Source organism: Mauremys reevesii, linkage group 23 (genome assembly GCF_016161935.1).
Source record: "Mauremys reevesii isolate NIE-2019 linkage group 23, ASM1616193v1, whole genome shotgun sequence".
NCBI classification, from domain to species: domain Eukaryota; kingdom Metazoa; phylum Chordata; order Testudines; family Geoemydidae; genus Mauremys; species Mauremys reevesii.
In genome coordinates this window covers 10,231,639-10,249,426 of record NC_052645.1, presented here as the reverse complement: position 1 = coordinate 10,249,426, position 17,788 = coordinate 10,231,639, and the positions used below count along the sequence as shown (strand labels likewise).

Genomic DNA, 17,788 nt, shown 5'->3' with positions numbered 1-17,788 from the left:
CATATCCAAACCTCCCTTCCTCTGCCAGATAGGTCTGATTAATATTTGTTGAGTGCAACTGTAGATGATTAATGCAAGTGCTAACTGTTCGTGATTTAGGAAGAAGAACTGAATTTTAAAAACCTAGATTTCTGGACGTGCATTATCCAGGAATATTAGCACTGAAATTTTGAAGGAAAAGGCTCCCCTCCACCCCCAACAGACCATGGGCTTTGAATATCATATGAAACCCCTTTCTGCTATTATGCTCTGTTGCTTTATTTTGGCTATTCTCGGTGTAACCACTATCGCTATGGAATCAGAACCAGCATCTAGGATCTTACAACCGAAGTGTGTTCAGACAAAAGCAGTTGATTAGCTTTTAGTAGTTGATTATTACTTGCAACAAGAGGAGAGAAAAATAATTGGTTAACTGGCAAATAAGGATCCACAGAGTGGCTTTTCTTACAGCATGACAGACAACTTACTTGGTAAACGATGACTCAAGGAGTTGGTCTGGAGTTGGACTCTCTCAATAAGGCAGCAATGTTGACCCCAGTTGTTCAGGTGGGTGAGCTTTGTAGCTGAATGAAATGGGGATATAAATGATTTTGCAATGAGGTCCGCCCGGCAAAACCCCTCGGGGTTAGGAGATCAGCCTTAGAACAATGTAGGTGGAAGTTTGAAGAGGCAGAGATACAAAACTGATTTTAGCTTCTGACTTCCAATGGAAAGAAAGTACAGTGAGTTAATAACAAAATAACAAAGTGCATGGAGAGAGAGAGGCTCTGAGACTCCCTCTTGCATAAAAAGAAATCATGGATGTGTGTAACGTACCTACAAAACATGACTCTGTTTAGCCTTAGCATTTTGGATTGCTAAAAATTGCTGCCTGCGCACCAAATATAACTGATGCCTGTCCGCTCCGCCCCTACCACTAGCAGAGTGTGGATTTTGTCTGCTTCCAGTGGCTGGTGCACATAAGAGTTTTATAGTCTCCTATTTACAAATCTCCTGTAGTTCCCATGGCAGAGTCTCCTGTTTTTATCATTGTAGGTCCTGAGTTCAAACTCTGATGTTTGTCTAAGCTGGGGTCATCCCACAGATAGAGGGTCAATTTAAGAATCCGAGGGAAGGTTCGTGGAACAGTTCTTCACAAAACATCTCACGCTTACTCCACTTGTTTCAAATACAAAGGGCCTGCTTGCTTGCACCAATTTTATCCTGGTGCAAGTCCACTGATTCTGATGGAATTGTTTCTGCTATACACCAGTAAAAGTGAGAGGAAAATTGGGATCCCAGATGTATTTGAGGGGTGAGGGGAAGGACCTTTAAGTCCTTCAGCCTCCCGCTGCACTGTTGGATCCCAGCTGCTTGTTGCTGTCAGTCTCTATCAGCAGTTTGTTGTCAAGGTTTTTTGCTAACAAACGGGCCATATACTTAGTAGATGAGGTCAGATGTTGGCTGTGAGTATGTTCATTCAGCGTGCTGACCCAGGCTCTCTGTGTGCACTGGGATGCCCTGGGAAGGAGACCCTGAAATGCTGGTTGATCGAGGCTGCATTTCTTCTTACGACATCCATGGGTTCAGCTTCATCATGTATCCATGCACATCAGACACCATGCACATGTGTCCATGCAAACTGGGGCCGTCACCTGGGCATTGCTGCATCGGGCAGCTCTCCTGCCGGTGGGGTCTCTAGAATGATATGGGTCTCTAGAAATTGGCATTGGTTCAAGGTAGGGAAGGAAAAGGGCTTCTGGGTTCCTGGGAGACAAGGTAGGTGAGGTAATATCTTTTTTTTTTTTATTGGACCAACTTCTTTTGGTGAAAGAGACAAGCTTTTGCGCTACAGAGAGCTGTTCTTCAGGACTTTAGTTTTCTGAACAACTTTCCTCATCCCTGCCATTATAACCTCAAGAACAATCTGGGGAAGCCAGCCTCGCTTGGAGGGATGCAGGAATGTGCATTTGTCTTGACCGACCAACCTAGTGAAGGATCATCCTGCATTGGGAGCAAACTCCTCAATGGCTGCAAATATCTTCCACCAGCTTCCATGGGTGATTCGGCTAGGTTCTTTCTAAAACTGCCTAATAGATTTCCCACTGTTACTTCCTACTGCAACCAGAAATGGGTCAGAACCAATATCTCATATCCGAGCACTGCCAAATTCTTAGAAAGCTTTGATTAGGTGTGAACATCCTCCGCGCTTCAGTCCATCTCTAAGGGAGACATGCTGCACTAGGAATTACATCATCCTCTTCTCCATCTCTGATGTACTCATCTGTCACTTATCTCCAGGCTTGCCCTTTTTCCATGGTGAAACTGTAACTTGTTGGCTCATCGCACGTAACTCTAGTTAATCAGATACGATTCCATGAATAACTCTGACTTCCCTGAACACATCTTTTAGGTTGGTGGTAATTAACTGTCAATATACCTTGAGCAGAGATGTCTTATTAGAGATACAATCCCACCCACCCATAGTGGATCAAAGGCACAGAACATCTCATTGCGTGGCTGTCTTTGCACTGACACAGCAGCAAAAGACCTTCACTAGGGTATTGTTACAACAGCTGAGGAAATTTCATCTCCCTTTGCTGCTCATGCTTTCAAGCCTTTTCTGTTTCCTTGGCATTTAATCTCCGAGTGCCCTGCCCAATTGGATGGCCAAATCCTTCACCCAAAAGGGGCCGCTCTCAAAGTGGAAATGAATGAATCCAGCAGCGTTCTACCAAAGCAGCAAGGATGGCACAGTGCTAAGTCAGATTTTCTGCCCACCTTGACTGAAGGTGGCTGTCAGGTTGTCCAAGACAAAATGGTTCCTAAGAGAACAATATAGAATCATAGGGTTGGAAGGGACCTCAGGTGGTCATCCAGTCCAACCTGCTGCTCAAAGCAGGACCAGTCCCCAGACAGATTTTTACCCCAGTTCCCTAAATGGCCCCCTCAAGGATTGAATTCACCACCCTGGGTTTAGCAAGCCAATGCTCAAACTGAGATTGTGTTACCATCCAAGACCTAGCTATTTAATCAGAGGAGCCATTTCAGGACCTAAGTGGTTTTGAGGGAGGCAGATACTTGGGAGGTAGCAACTGCTGTGCTGGCAGCCAGGTATCGGGCTTCCTCTGGGGAGGGGCTGAGGCCTAGATCCTCCAAGGTATTGAGTTAGCTTCCATTGAAATCTTCCAAGATCTCGTCCTAAGTGCCCTCAACTCCTGTTGACTTGACCATGGATCAACATGGTATATGGAAGCAAAACTGAAGTTGGTAATGACCCTTCCCACTGGTTCTGTCTAGTTCCCAGGCTAATCACGGCCTTTGCTGCCTAGTGTCACCACACAGGGCCTCCCTAAGTCTTGCCTTAAACCCGGCAGTGATGGAAGGGTCTGCTGGTACCGCAGGTAATGGATCCAGGGTTTTTTGCTGGATTTAGGAGTGTCAGCTCTGATTAATTTTGGCTGAATGACAACAAATACTGAGCAGAAATCTGCCGTGTGCCTTACAACCAAGATAGCCCTGATGACTGGCTTGAAAATTCTGGGGAAAAAGAAATGTTAATGAAAACTAGAAACAACATTTCTGGACAATTTTTATAATATAAGTATTAGAGGAGTATGAAACAGACAGACAGAGAAGGACCAGGTAACTGTGAGATGATTATGATGAGTGTAACAAGCAGTGGTTTACTTATGTGCTGTATTGTAGAGTTTAAGCCATTAGATCATTTAGTCTGACCTCCTGTATAACACAAACAATTAATTTTCGTCCAGATACACCTAAATTTAGACCAAAGCATTTCAGCCCTCAGGAGAGAAGGCAGAGAACTGGAGAGACGGAGGAACAACACACAAGCTCGGGGTCCCTGGAATGGTAGACCATTGATTAGATGAGATACAAGAAACGTCCCAAAGCTGGGCTGCCCCAACTGAGCAGTAATATCTTCCTAAGAATTTCTCTTTAACCCCCTCTCTGCTCCTTCCCCCCACCTCAGTTTCTCTCTCTTTTTCACCCTTTCTGCTCTATGATACATTTATTAACCTCTTCCTTCCTTAGTCTTTATCTGCAATCTCCTTTTTGGTTCACATTCTCTCCAATGCAGATTGGGAACTCAAGAACCTGAGTGTCTGAGTTAAACATTTGAACCCAGAGGGGCTTCAATTCTGCAAGCCTTACTCACACTGGGGGAAATTCACTACTGTGTGATCCTCATGGCTCAAGCAGCATAGGCATTGCGCTGACTTTCTGCCCAAGGATGAAGTTCACTCATTGAGTAGTGTATGGTCCACAGAGACTGCCCCTGAAGTCCCTGAGAATGCTGGAGTGAGTAAGTGCAACACAATGTGAATAAGAAACGCAGAGCAGGGGCCAAGATAGTCAAGTGGAGTTGAAATGATCCAAAATGAGTTCATCAACCCTCGTCCAAACACTCTGAAGGGAACATGAAAGGGCTTAGCTTCCAGGATGGGGAAATCAACTCCATCGTGTGGCATTATATTAAGAGGCCCAGAGACACTGACAGTCTAGATTTCTGTCAGTTACAAGCATCTCTTTTGTGAAGCACCGGTCAATGAGCGGTAAGCACTCCACCCAGATGGAGCACACTCAACTTTGCATATTGATCCAAGCATAAGTCATCCTCAGACTAAGCAGGCCTTTTGTATGCGGACTTGGAAGAGACATTTCAAGCAAAGTGCTGATCTGGTCAGCACGTGGCAAAGATTCACTGCTAATTGAATGCTACGGGGCAAGTATTTTCTTTCTCTATTGGCTGAAGACATAGAGAAGCAGTAAATCTCACAACAGAGTCAGGGGAAGGGAGCATCATTATAGCTGCAGACGAGAAGTAACCAGAAGTTATATGCAGACCATCCAAGAGACCGTGGGAAGGACAGGGACATATTCTCAGACTGACGCTGTGCAGGGATTTGCTTTACTGCAAAGGTTAATAATTGTCCCAAGCAGACTTTGCCAGGATGTCAAGACAGCCTTTACAATCACCCCTTTCGACAGCTGTGTGACAGGGGTATGATCCCTCCCACAAGCTAATTATATAGTGATCATCATTACACAGTGGTTACTTCTTGAATCAACTCCTGATAGGACACTCTCTCCGCTTGCATGCTGCAGAACTAGATGTTCCAAGAAACAACTGTTCGTGATGCTGAGAAATTGCTTCTCTAAATCACATCCTGATGTGACATTTGACCAGTTAATAGATGGGGAATTGAAGTTGCGAGTGATTACTCTTTTATTAGATTCTGTGGCTTCTTTAATATCTTTCCACACTGTGCACTCGCTATCAGTGTTCTGATCCAGAGGCCAGCGGTATAACCCTGCTATTATGTCTTGGTGTAAGCAAGAAAGCAGCAGGAGACAAAAACTATCTGAAACGTGCTTGCCGTGGTAAGGATGGGAGCCTATGTTACACACACACACTGTCCGCTCACCAGTTGGTTACACATTCATTACATTTGTAGATGAACAATTCAGACAGGCACAAAAGCTGCCTCCATAGAGGCGGGCGTACACATTTGAACACAGAATGGCTCATTGTGAAGAATGGCAGTTGTGTACAATTCCTTTATGCTGTTTGCCCAGGAGAAAGCACTGAGGATACTGATGCAGCTGTACAGGCACATGCACTGCATTCACCTAATGGCTCATAATGGCAGAGTTGCAATGGCTTTTGCAGTTTTGGATGGGCCTGCAAAATAAAGTTGCTCCCTCCCCCAAAGCTAACTAGCTCCTGTCCCCTCTGAGAGGGCCAGGCCAAGCAGTTCTGCAGAAAAGGGGTTACAGTGGACAAGAAGCAGGATATGAGTCAACAGTGTGCCCTTGTTGCCAAGAAGGCTAACGGCATTTTGGGCTGTATAAGTAGCGGCATTGCCAGCAGATCGAGGGACGTGATCATTCCCCTCTATTCGACATTGGTGAGGCATCATCTGGAGTACTGTGTCCAGTTTTGAGCCCCACACTACAAGAAGGATGTGGAAAAATTGGAAAGAGTCCAGCAGAGAGCAACAAAAATGATTAGGGGGCTGGAGCACATGACTTATGAGGAGAGGGTGAGGGAACTGGGATTGTTTAGTCTGCAGAAGAGAAGACTGAGCGGGGATTTGATAGCTGCTTTCAACTACCTGAAGGGAGGTTCCAAAGAGGATGGATCTAGACTGTTCTCAGTGGTAGCAGATGACAGAACAAGGAGTAATGGTCTCAAGTTGCAGTGGGGGAGGTCTAGGTTGGATATTAGGAAACACTATTTCACTAGGAGGGTGGTGAAGCACTTGAATGAGTTCCCTAGGGAGGTGGTGGAATCTCCTTCCTTAGAGGTTTTTAAGGTCAGGCTTGACAAAGCCCTGTCTGGGATGATTTAGTTGGGGTTGGTCCTGCTTTGAGCAGGGGGTTGGACTAGATGACCTCCTGAGGTCCCTTCCAACCCTGATATTCTATGATTCTATGAAGCACAGGGGAGTAGGTTCATGTGATGATTCTTTGAGGTGCATCCCACACTTAGTGGGCTCATCTTACACAAAGTGTTTCTGTGCAGGAAAGAGGCTCCTGTGGGTCCAATTAACCGTGGTATGTGGTGATGGAGCCAAGCAGCTTGTCCCTGGCAACCCCAGTGACCACTCTAAATCTAGCCTTGTCAAGGCTTTTGCAAGGAAAAGGGGTAGAAACTGACTCCAAAGTAAGTCAAAGTTTACATTCTTATGGGTGTTTCTAGGACTAGCTTCCCCACTCTGCTGCACTAATCTTATGCTTTTGTCACCATGCTACCATAACGGAGTCACTCCGGTGTATAACTTGTGCAACAGAGCCTCTAGCTTCCGGAAATCAGGGGGTGGCACCTTGTGAGCTGGCTCTGCAAAACCTCTGATCAAATCCTTTCTTCTTGTCAAGCAGAGCAGGAGCTGAACTGGGGTCTCATATCCCAGGCGAGTGATTTAATCACTGGCCTAAAGCTTATAACAGCAGCTGCCTTTCCCCCCTCCAGCCATTTTGTGTGGTGTTAGGAAGGGGCCTATGCGATTCTTGCAAGGATCAGCTTAGGTGCCCCCACTGCCTGTCCCCAGGAGAGGGGTTCCTGGCTGTGGGTTGCTGGCAGAGAGAGGTAGCTCCCTGTAGCACTGACTCAGGTGCCAAATGTCATGAGCAGGTCGAGGCTTAGAATACACCCCACTCAGGGGCATCTCCCACTGGTTAGCTTAGGTGGGGAGGTGGCTCTCATGGGTCACATTCCGAGGTGCCTCTTTCTCCCCATTCATTGTAGAGGGAGCCCGGGTGCCAAATTCAGGCTTGTGGATCCCGTTCTTATCCCAGTGATTTCCTAACAGTTCGGCATTGCCGTGCTCCGCATCACAACACCAAAGTCCCTTTGTGGAGCCGGGCCTAAGTGAAGCTATGGACGTGGTCCTTGCAACAGCACATCGATTTTGGTAGGACACCAACCGTAGTCCAGTTAAAAGTCCATCTCTCTCTGTCTTCTTTCAGCTAACAGGCCCTCTCCTAATTCACACTCCTATTTCTCTTTCCCTGCTTGCTCTACGTCTATCAACACAATTGTTATCCTATCATTGTCTACTACACTTGGGTCACTTGGATACTTCAGCCCTCTTGGTTAGAGGAAGAGCTGGGGCCAGGCTACAAAGCAGTCTGGGTAGTGTGATGGAAGCAGGCAATCTCTTCATTCCCAGCTTTTGAAGTAAAGTCCTATTGACATTAGCAGAATATAGGCCTATTCTGACAGCATAATTCATAGCTATGAGGTCTGACATATTTCCTTGCTGTAGCTGGCAGTTGGATCATTGCTTAAATAGCCATTAAATACCATATCTAGATGTATAAAATAACCAATAAAGCTCGTTTCTTCACCCTGGAAATGCTTGATATAATAAATCAAGCCACTATATTCTTTTCCTGTTCAGATCAACTAGATATTTGAAATGGCAGCAATAAAAGAAAATGGTATCGATTCCCCCCCGCCCCACAGCTCTGCATTTACTGTGGCCAAAACACAAAATATCAAGGCCTTTATTTATTTATTTACCACACACCGCAGAACGCAACACAAGTACAAATCAAAGGCTTGCCTTGATGTGCTCATACAATTGCATAAAACATCCCAAAGGGACCTATAATCGCTATCTTCATCGAGGACAGTTGTTCGCTTTGCAATCAGTCTTCGGGAAAAAAACCCATCTTCTGTTTTTGTTGGCATTTATGGTCATATTTATTGTGCCCCTGCTGGAACGACAGAGGGGCTTCTGGGATGGAATGTATGTGCCAACTCACACACATGCTGTAGTGACTCTCAATTATCAGTTGAAGAAAATTGCTTTCAATTCTGAAAAGATAACATTCCAAACAGGAGGAGATGAAATAAGATAGAACATTAAAAAGCTTTGGGGTTTCAGACACGTGCAACTCAACTGGGAGAGCCAAGAATAAGGGAGAGAGAAACAGATTCTTTTTGCTTTCCCAACTGATTAAGGTTACAGTTTCCTAGCGCCCTGTTTTCTTAACTTTAATATATTTTGAAATTTCTCCAGTTGCATTATAGCCAAGGCTTCAGATGCATGAAATAGCTTGTGTATCAGGAGGAGCAAAGGGCAACTCGACCTTGTCTCTTGTCACTTTCTTGTTCGCTTAGCAGCAAGCATCACACTGTGTTAAATCGTTAAAGTTTATAACAAGCTAGATCAAGGTGCGGGGACTGGCGGAGAGAAAACAAATATGTACTTTTTGTGATTTCCATGAATCTCTCCAAATAACAACTGGAGAAATATATGGCTGGGGGATAGTTTGTCAATTTCTTTCCTACCCAATCTGAAAGAGATTGTGATCTTCCATTGGTAATGCTGTTAATACAGTGACTAGACAAACTAAGCTTCCTGCTGGTTTGAGGCACTGAAATAGTCTGGTTATATTAAGATCAGAAATTGTTTTTTTTTAACTCTTTGTTTGTTTTAATTTTAGGGAATGACTTTGCCAAAGATACATTGTCTTTGCAGGAGAAGGCACGTCCAAGGAGGGGAGGGAGTGGAGATGGTTCTTCGCATGCAACCAGGTTCAGAGGACTATTCACTCTATTCCTCAGTGTAATTAGACTGCCCTTAATTAAAGGCTCCTACTTACTCAACTTAGAAGGATTTCTAATTCTTTGAATGCTCTTTGAGCTCCATACAGGGCACATGGTAGGCTGAAATTTTCATGCCTTTGTTATAAAGCAGAGAAGATGAGGAGATTTAGGGACAGGAGGGGGGTGTATCTGTTGCAGGGGGAATTACTGATGCTACATTCTTCTCTTTGTTCAATGTATAAGATGAAATCCTGGCCCGTGTGAAGTCAGTGGGAGTTTTGCCATTAGGGCCAAGATTTCACCCATAATGAACTGTTCCTTTTAGCCCCTTTTGGGCTTGTTGTTCATATCCTTGGAGCCCAGCACGTTTGGAAGTATCTTTTGCCCCAAACCATGTGTTTGAAATTCTGTTTCTTTCTATTCATTATTTATCTGACAACAGTAAGCACATGCTCTTTAAAAAGACAGTTCCTTCCCCAAAGGGCTTCTGTGTAGTGGGTACAACTGGAAACAATTGGATCAATCTCATTGTACATTGGTTCCTTTGCTGGTTCTAGTTGTATTCCCCATCTCTCCTCTCTCTTTGTCGCTCTCTCTATTGGTATAGCGTGGATGCACTCAAATATATATGCTTTAACAGCAGCTATAGAGCCAGATTGGTATCATTACCTGAACCTTTTGACACTGCCAACTGGTGTATACCAGCATAGGTCCACTGAATTGCAGCATCCGTGATTTATACCAGCTGAAGTTCTGGCTCTTTATGTAGCAATACAGAAATAAACAAAATAAGAGAGTTTATTTCTTATTAGGATGAATGTTTTGTAACAAGACAGAACTGAGGGTGGAGGAGTTCAGAACTGATGTTTCAACCAGTCACAGATTCAAAGGTTACAAACCCAGAAGGGACCATTGTGATCATCTAGTCTGAGCTCCTGTCTAAAAAAGATCAGAGGACTTCTCAGTATAATTCCTGTTTGAACTCGCACAGATCTTTTAGAAAAACACCCAAGCTTGATTTAAACAGTGCCAGTGATGGAGAATCCACCACAACTCTTGATAGGTTGTTCTAAAGGTTAATTAATCTCCTTGTTAAAATTTGTACCTTATTTATATTCTGAATTTATCTAACTTCAACTCCCAGACAGTGGATTTTGTTAGACCTTTGTCTGCTAGCCTGAAGAGCCCTCTCTTATCAAATTTCAGTTCAAAGCAACATCTTAAGCTGCATGCACAAAATATCATGCCTAAAACAACAATGCCCTGTGCCCACAAAACTTCTTATAGGCTCAAACCAAAACTTGGATTCAAACAACACTGATCTTTGGATAGTTTCAAAATCCAGACCCAAGTTTTGCAAATATACCTGCATCCAAAAATTGGATTTGAACTCTTCCACACTTCGGAGTGCTTATAATCTGGACCCAAATTCCATCTTAACTCTGAGACCCTCTCTAAACAAAATGAGCCAGGGGCCATTTTCGCATCCAGGTCCCCACTGAAACATCAGTGTGAAAAGGGATGCATCGCTTTTATTTTTATTTTTTTGTAGACATAATATTTAGGAGATGCCTGATATTTGCGCTCTACAAACCAACCTGAAAGACAAAATACTACAGAGAGCTTTGCAAGACAGGAAAATGCTTCCGCTGCGACTCAGCAAGGCACATTTGGTTTTGCAAAATTAATGAGTTCTAACCCTTTGTGTGCTGGGAGACTAAAAGTCTTGTGCAAATAGAACATTTGTCATGTCTGGTTTGTAAATTGTAAGTCAAATGCACAAGTTCAGCTAAGTCACTTCCCTTTCTTACAACCCACCCTTTGTAACAGAGGCCACGTGAAGTGGTTCTACTAAATAGGATGACATTTACCACTTACAAGTACAGTAGCAAATGTCATTGCCGTATTGAAGATATTCCTAATAGTAAGCACAATATGCCACTTACACGATCTGCCCATATGGGGATACCTCGAGGTGCCACAGAGCAGAAGGTCTTTTGTGAACCTTATGCCATGGGATGGAGCTCAGCAGAACGTGAACATCGTTAGCCCATATCTAAACATAAGATTATTGGTCAAGGTACGTGGGAAATGTTGAGCGAGGGGTAACTGGAAACCTTTTTGGTGTCAGTCTCCTCAGACCGCAAAATATAGGTGGGCATATACAGCAAGGCAAGGAGGTTATTGGATGGAGCCTCAGATGAGTTTATTGACCTTTTAAGAACCTTCATAAAGGTTCTGTTTGCATTCAGATTTGGAAATGGACAGAGGCTGGGGGGACAGCGGCCTAGTTTTTGGAAGCAGTTTATCCTTCTCTTCATGGCGATCGTTTGAAACCCACTGGGATTTGCCTGAATTCCAGGGGAGGGCTTTAGGAAGAGCAGCTGTTGACCAGATGGTAATAAAGAACAGAACATATCTAAGCATGGCAGAAGGGGACCCGGAGGGGAGGAAGGATCAGCTTCTGCTTAAAGCCCAAGGCCAGGAGGCAAGAGATCTAGGTCAGCTCTTGGGTTTTCTGCAAATGTCCTGCTTGACCTTGGATAAATCATTTAATAACTCTCTGTGCCCCAGCTTCTCAGACTATTAAATGGAGATATTAAATGTACACAGGTCCAGCTCATCGGGTGTCATGGGGCTACATTCATTAGCGTCTACGGATTGCCTTTAGATGTTGATGTAGGAGGCATTTTAGAAATGCAAAGTATTAGTGTTAAATCATTTTGCTAGTGATGTTTTTGCACATAAAAAGCAAGATATGCACTTTCAATCTAAAATGACATTGATTTTAGATTAGCAAAAAATAACAAGAAGAAAGAACTAAAAAGAGAGCACAGGGTGTGTTTCTTTTCTCTAACAAGCTACAGCAACTGTGGAAACAAAATGGCTGCTGAATTCTGCACAGAAGGAAAGTGCCTAGAAATTTAAAGCTACAGTACACAGATGACCAAAGTCGTCCCTATTTCATAGCTAGGTGCACTATGTCCCTAAATTATTTGGTGTGTCAAGAACAGCAAGTACCATTCTTTAAAGCAAGAAGTCATTCTTGGCAATTTGTTTTAGCAACTTTCCTAGAATCTCATGAATTTGCAAAGGATGAAACAAATAAACAAAAACAGACTTTAAAATGGACTAATTTCTTTTTATGGCAGAACAAATTTGAGGCTACAAAAGTGTGTGTGTGTGTGTATACATATATGCATATTTAGTTAGTTAGTTATTTCCATGTAAGGTTCCTGATTTAATTAGTTGAGTCACCAGAGACTTTGAAAGAGGCTTTCTTCCAAAACTCATTTTTAGGCTCCCAGGGTGGGAAATAAAAATAGATTTTAAATTGGTCCTCGGGAGCTGCTGTTTAATTTAAAGGTAGGGTTGAAAAACTGCCTACTGGTGAACTCTAAAGATGGCCTCACTCCAAGTCTCTGTCAGCCCAGGCACTGTAAATTACTCTGGTTTCAGTCTAACAATATGAAGCCAAGTGCTGCTCTCACTTGCTGCAGTGCAACCCTGGAGTTACCCCTCTAATTGCACTGGTGTATATCTGGAGTAGCCCCATTGCCATGAATGTGGACCACATGTAGGGCAAGATTCTGGGCTTCCTTCCCCTTACGCAATAACATGGGAGGGAGGGTGAAGTTTCCTCTTCTCTTGTTCAGCAGGAATGAGAGTTAGGTATTGCAGCCGCAGAGGGTAGGGCTACACTTCATTAAAAGCCCCGAGGCTCTGAGACCCATCCCCCTCACTGGGTTTCAGAGCCCGGGCGCCAGCCCGAGCAGGAACGTCTACACTGCTATTGTTAGCCCAGCTGCACAACCCCCATGAGCCCAAGTCAGTTGGCCCCAGCTCGGAGACCGGGTGCTGCAGGTTTGTCTTTGCCGTGTAGATTTGCATTCTCAGGGCTTGTCTACGCAGTGAGGTAATACACTCTGGGATGTGATTTCTAAAGCCCACTCACCTGTTGTGCATTAACCGGTCCTTGTACAACCTGCACGAAAGGTTCCCTAGTGGGCTTTAACATAGTACTGTGTCAAACAGCACTGCATTAAAGCACACCAGCAGGGTCTGAATGGACCAATGAATGTGCAGCACGTTAGTGCGCTTTAGAAATCCCACCCCCCATAAAGCGCGTTACCCTGCCGTGTAGACAAGCCATCAGTGCAATGCCGGGGCTGCGAATGCGTAGCTCTCCCATAGAAGCAACTGGCCTGAAAGGTGGCTAGGAGGCAGAGCCTGGCCAGTTGCCTGGGGGTGAGCTTGAAGTGGTCATGCCACAGCACCATCTAGTGAATGCTAGAGGTTGCTGGTTGTGCTGCGGAGCGTAGGCTGCAGAGTCACGGAGATAGAGCTGTGGCAGCTCTCTGAGTGGGGCGCTACGTGTGAATTCCTGCATTATATTGTCAATGTAGAGGTGCAGCGGGGTGGTCACCCTGCTCCGGCCGTGAAGGGGTTAAAGCTGTGGCTGCGGCTGGGAAAAGCTGGGCTGATGGGGGAAGTGGCCACAGCTGTGGCCAGCTCAAGGCCCTTATAAGAGGGCAGTGGGCCGGAAGCCAGCACAGACACTCTCTCTCTCTCTCACCTCTTGAGAGAGAAGGGCCTGGCTGCCTGGGAGTCGAGAACGGTACCTGAGGTGGAGCGGGGCTGGGGAAAGGCAGAGGGAGCTCCAGCCTAGAAAACCCCCAGGCTGCAGGCCTTAAAGAGGGCCCACAAATTAGGTCCTGGGGCTGCAGAGGGGCAGCCCAGGGTAGGCAAAGGCAGCAGGTCCAAACCCCCTTGCGGATGATGAGTGGTTCACAGACTGCAGTCGGCCCCAGGGAGCGGAGGCTGGATGGTGGAGTAGCCACTGAGACAAGGTGGGTTTAGAGGGTTGGGGGTTCCCCTGGGAGGGGAGACCCAGAGCTAGGGGGTGCTGTGGTGGACAGAACCCCTGGGCAAAGGGCACCGGAGTCTGGGAGGGAACGGGGCCAGCGGCAGGCAAGACACTGGCCTGCAGAGGGCGCTCTGGGCTGGAAAGAGCTAATTCCCAGGACAACCAGCAGGAGGCGCTGCACCGGTGAGTCGTCACCTCGCTGCAAGAGGGAGATCGTCAAAGGCACAAAGGGCAGTGAGATACCCAATGAGAGTCAGTAGGAGCTCGGTGTCTGCTTCCTTTTGTGCGTCTCAAACTTTCCCCATAACGAGGGTGACCAGGTGCCCTGATTGTATAGGGACAGTCCCGATTTTGGGGCCTTTTCCTTATATAGGCATCTATTACCCCCATCCCGATTTTTTACATTTGGTATCTGGTCACCCTACCCATAACAGTTGAATAAAAGCATTATTCAAAGCCTGTGGCTCCCTGCCTCCTTGGGAAAGCTGCAGTAACATGGCAGGTGGCCGTCCCTGCAGCGCCACCAGGAATCTCTAGCAGGCCCTGTGCTTCTCTGAGGCTGAATTCCTCCCAATGTTTCACCCCTTACTAGTGCCACCCCTTAATTTAGCCATTAATAAGTAGAGCTTGGGTGAAATTTTGTGGGTGAATTTCTTTTTTCCCACAAAAAATGCAGATTTGGCTCGACTGAAACATTTTGTGACTCCATGTCGAGTCGTGTCAAACTGTGTTCAGAGGCCAAACTGAAAAACCAGTTATTTGCTCAGCTTCGTTCATAAGGAATTGGGGGCTTAATGCTGCACAGATTTGCGTAACTTTACAGGTCTAATCCTGGCCCAATTGAAATCAATGGCAAACTCCAATGGGGTCAGGCTTTCACCCTACAGCCAGACCATTCGCTAGTGGGAGAAGACATGTGTTGTTTTGCATTCAGCCATCACTGCATACCAAAGAAAATAGTGAAAATTAAACAGCTCCAAATAAATCAACAGACCCAACGACAGTTAAATCTGAAAGATCCAGGAGACAGGAGTGCAAACATTATTGCTAAATATATTCCTGGAAAAAATATTAGTCTTTTCTAAAGGGAGCTGGCACCGCTTGGTAGAAATGGAAGTAAGACTACACAGCATTAATCTCTCACCATCATCTAATGGCAAGCCACCCGTTTGGGGTGTCTCCCACTAAGAACATCCAGCCGATCCTCAAGCAGAGAGATGCTTCCTTGATTGCAAATAGACATTTCTGCAGCAAGGTGTTTTCGTGCAGTGAGAATTTTAGGCAGCTTTTGTCTTTTCTTTTCTTTTTAGTGCTAGAAAAATCTACAAACCCACAAAGAAAATGTTCCCATAAAACAGCCAGAGGACAGAACTGGTGGTGATATAACCATTAGCTGTATCTTACAGAACTTAACTATCCTTCTGGGGCCAGATACTGATCTCAATTATACCAAGGTAAAGCTGGAATCGTTTTACTGAAGTCAGAGGATTTACACCGATGTATAAATAATAAAAGCCAGGTCCACCGCCGGAGTAGCTCAGTACAGCTGCATTAACTCCAGTGGCACGTTTTACACCCACTGAAGAATTGGCCCAAGTATTAGAATTTGGCCATGAGAGAAATTGCAATGCAGTTTAGCAGCAGCGATGCTTTTGAACCAATTTCAAATTAGCCCCATCACTTTAAAAGACAGTCATTTCTGGCTGGCCCTTGCTTCGGATTGAATGAAACATCATCTTGCACAGTAACATGGTTGCTGAGCTCCCTGCGTCATGTGGCGTGTACGTTACAGTAGTTATCACAAATATGGCTATCGTGTACCTTGCTGCACGGCCTTGATATTTAATCCCAGAATCAAGGGACAAGGGTTGGGAAAAGAATTAGATAAATTCATGGAGGATAGGTCCACCAATGGCTAGTAGCCAAGATAGTTAGGGATGCAACCAATGCACCAGGTGGCTCCAAAGTTCTCACTACCAGAAGATGGGATTGGATGACAGAGGATGGATCACTTGATAATTGCCCTGTTCTGTTTATTCCCTCTGAAGCACCTGACACTGGCCATTGTCGGAAGCCAGGATGCTGGGCTAGATTGACCATTGATCTGACCCAGTCTGGCCATACTTATGTTCTTAATCTGATTACTTTTTTAAGCCTATCTGTAATAGGACACTGAAATTTCCCAATCGGGCCCAGGAGACCAATGAGCCAGGATGTTTGAGCAGCAGGTTAACCCGGCAAAGGAGAGCAAGTCTGCTGTGTCTGCATTGTTGGAAAAGGCAAAATTCACGCCACGCGAGTCCTGATTCTCCCTTACTTACACTGGTTGCTCCTTTGGCTTCAGAAGCGTGATGCTAGATTTACGACAGTGTGGGGGGAACAGATTTTGTTCCTCTTTTACTGTATTTGGAGATGGTCCAGTGTGGTGTGAAGCAGAATTCAACTTGTTAATGGCCTTATGGCTAGAGCTGGGTGAATAGCACAAAACGTAATGATCCATTTGCATTTTTAATGCATTTGCTGCTTCTGTGCTCCTGCTGTGCACATGGCAGCCATCGAGTGTTAGCAGCACAAATGTTTGTGGGAAGCATGTGCCAAGTGGCACGTGCAACTAGTTGTGGAGACCAGTAGCAGATTACTTAGCTGTGACTCCGAGAGGCACAATTCACTCCTGAATTGCTGCCGGTGCCACCTGTTACTAAGGGCAGGATCTAAACTTAAAATTGAGCCCCCAGCTTGTACACAAACTGCTCATTTCATTGCGAGGTTTGGTCTGAGCCTGGACAGAGCAAACTAAATTCCCGATCCTACACACACGCACACATGCATGGGGAGTGACTTTGCTCGCAAAATAGTCCTGTTGACCTACTTGCATGAGAAAAATTACTCACCAGCATAAGTGTTTGCAGGATTGTACGGACACTAAGTACGGCCTGCATGATTTGCCTTAAAGATCTAAGGTTGTGGGAATGGCACTAGACTGAAGCCTCAGAGGACGTGTGTGGGCATTCAATTTTCACCAAAGTGCCACCGGGGAGACAAAAGATATGGCTGGCAGGGTGTCTTCCTGTGTCTTCCATGTGAAGCAGCGCTTGGATCATACAGATGAAAAACTGAAACATTTCATCCCAATAATATAAAAATGGGACGTTTCAACATTGTCAGATTTTTTCCCCCGCAGTTTTCTTCCTAAATGTAAATCTGGCAAAATTGACCCAGTTTTGCAAAGTGTTTCAATTTCAACAGATCTTTATATTCCAATGGACTATGGTTCAGTTTAAGTGTTTTGCCCATGTCTACTTAACACCCAAATGCACCCAGCGTACTAAGATTTTTTGATAATCAGACCCCTCGCCATCTGCCAAAATCAGAGCTGAGCTGACAATCTGGTGCCTAAAATGGGAAGATGTTCTTTCTGCATGGTGCATGGCAGGTGTATTGATTACCCTTCCTGGGTCTCCTGCAGATGCATGCTGGATCCAAGCCAAGAGGCCTGATTCGGAATGCAGAATGGTTTCTTGTAATTACATCTGATCTATGGAACTCTGCTCTCCTTGACTTCATTTACAGGCTTTTTTTTTTAACATGAAATATCTTTACACCTTTACACCGTTTTGACATGCAAGTCTTGTCACTTTATGAGGTGGGAAAAAAACCTTCACTGTCCCCAGCAAGTGAATAATCATGAAGATGAAAAATTAGCCACGAAGAGCCGTGCCTATACATTACTGTGCTAATTATAAACATTGACACATTCATACATCAGAATTATTTTCTAATAGAAAATAAGTTATGCTTCGTTTCATTCATCAATGCAGTCGTGGTGAGCGATTCTCAAGTGATGGATCATCATCCGCTGC

The 17,788-nt window shown here is 45.0% G+C and overlaps 1 long non-coding RNA gene across 1 annotated transcript in view; it reads left to right on the top strand.

Annotated features, from left to right (window-relative positions):
* LOC120389347 overlaps window positions 1-9,090 on the top strand; it is an 85,794-nt gene extending 76,704 nt beyond the window's left edge. The window contains exon 4 of the long non-coding RNA XR_005590884.1: window positions 8,959-9,090. This is a non-coding gene — a long non-coding RNA (uncharacterized LOC120389347). The remainder of the gene's footprint in view (window positions 1-8,958) is intronic.
* The last annotated feature ends 8,698 nt before the right edge of the window (window positions 9,091-17,788 follow it).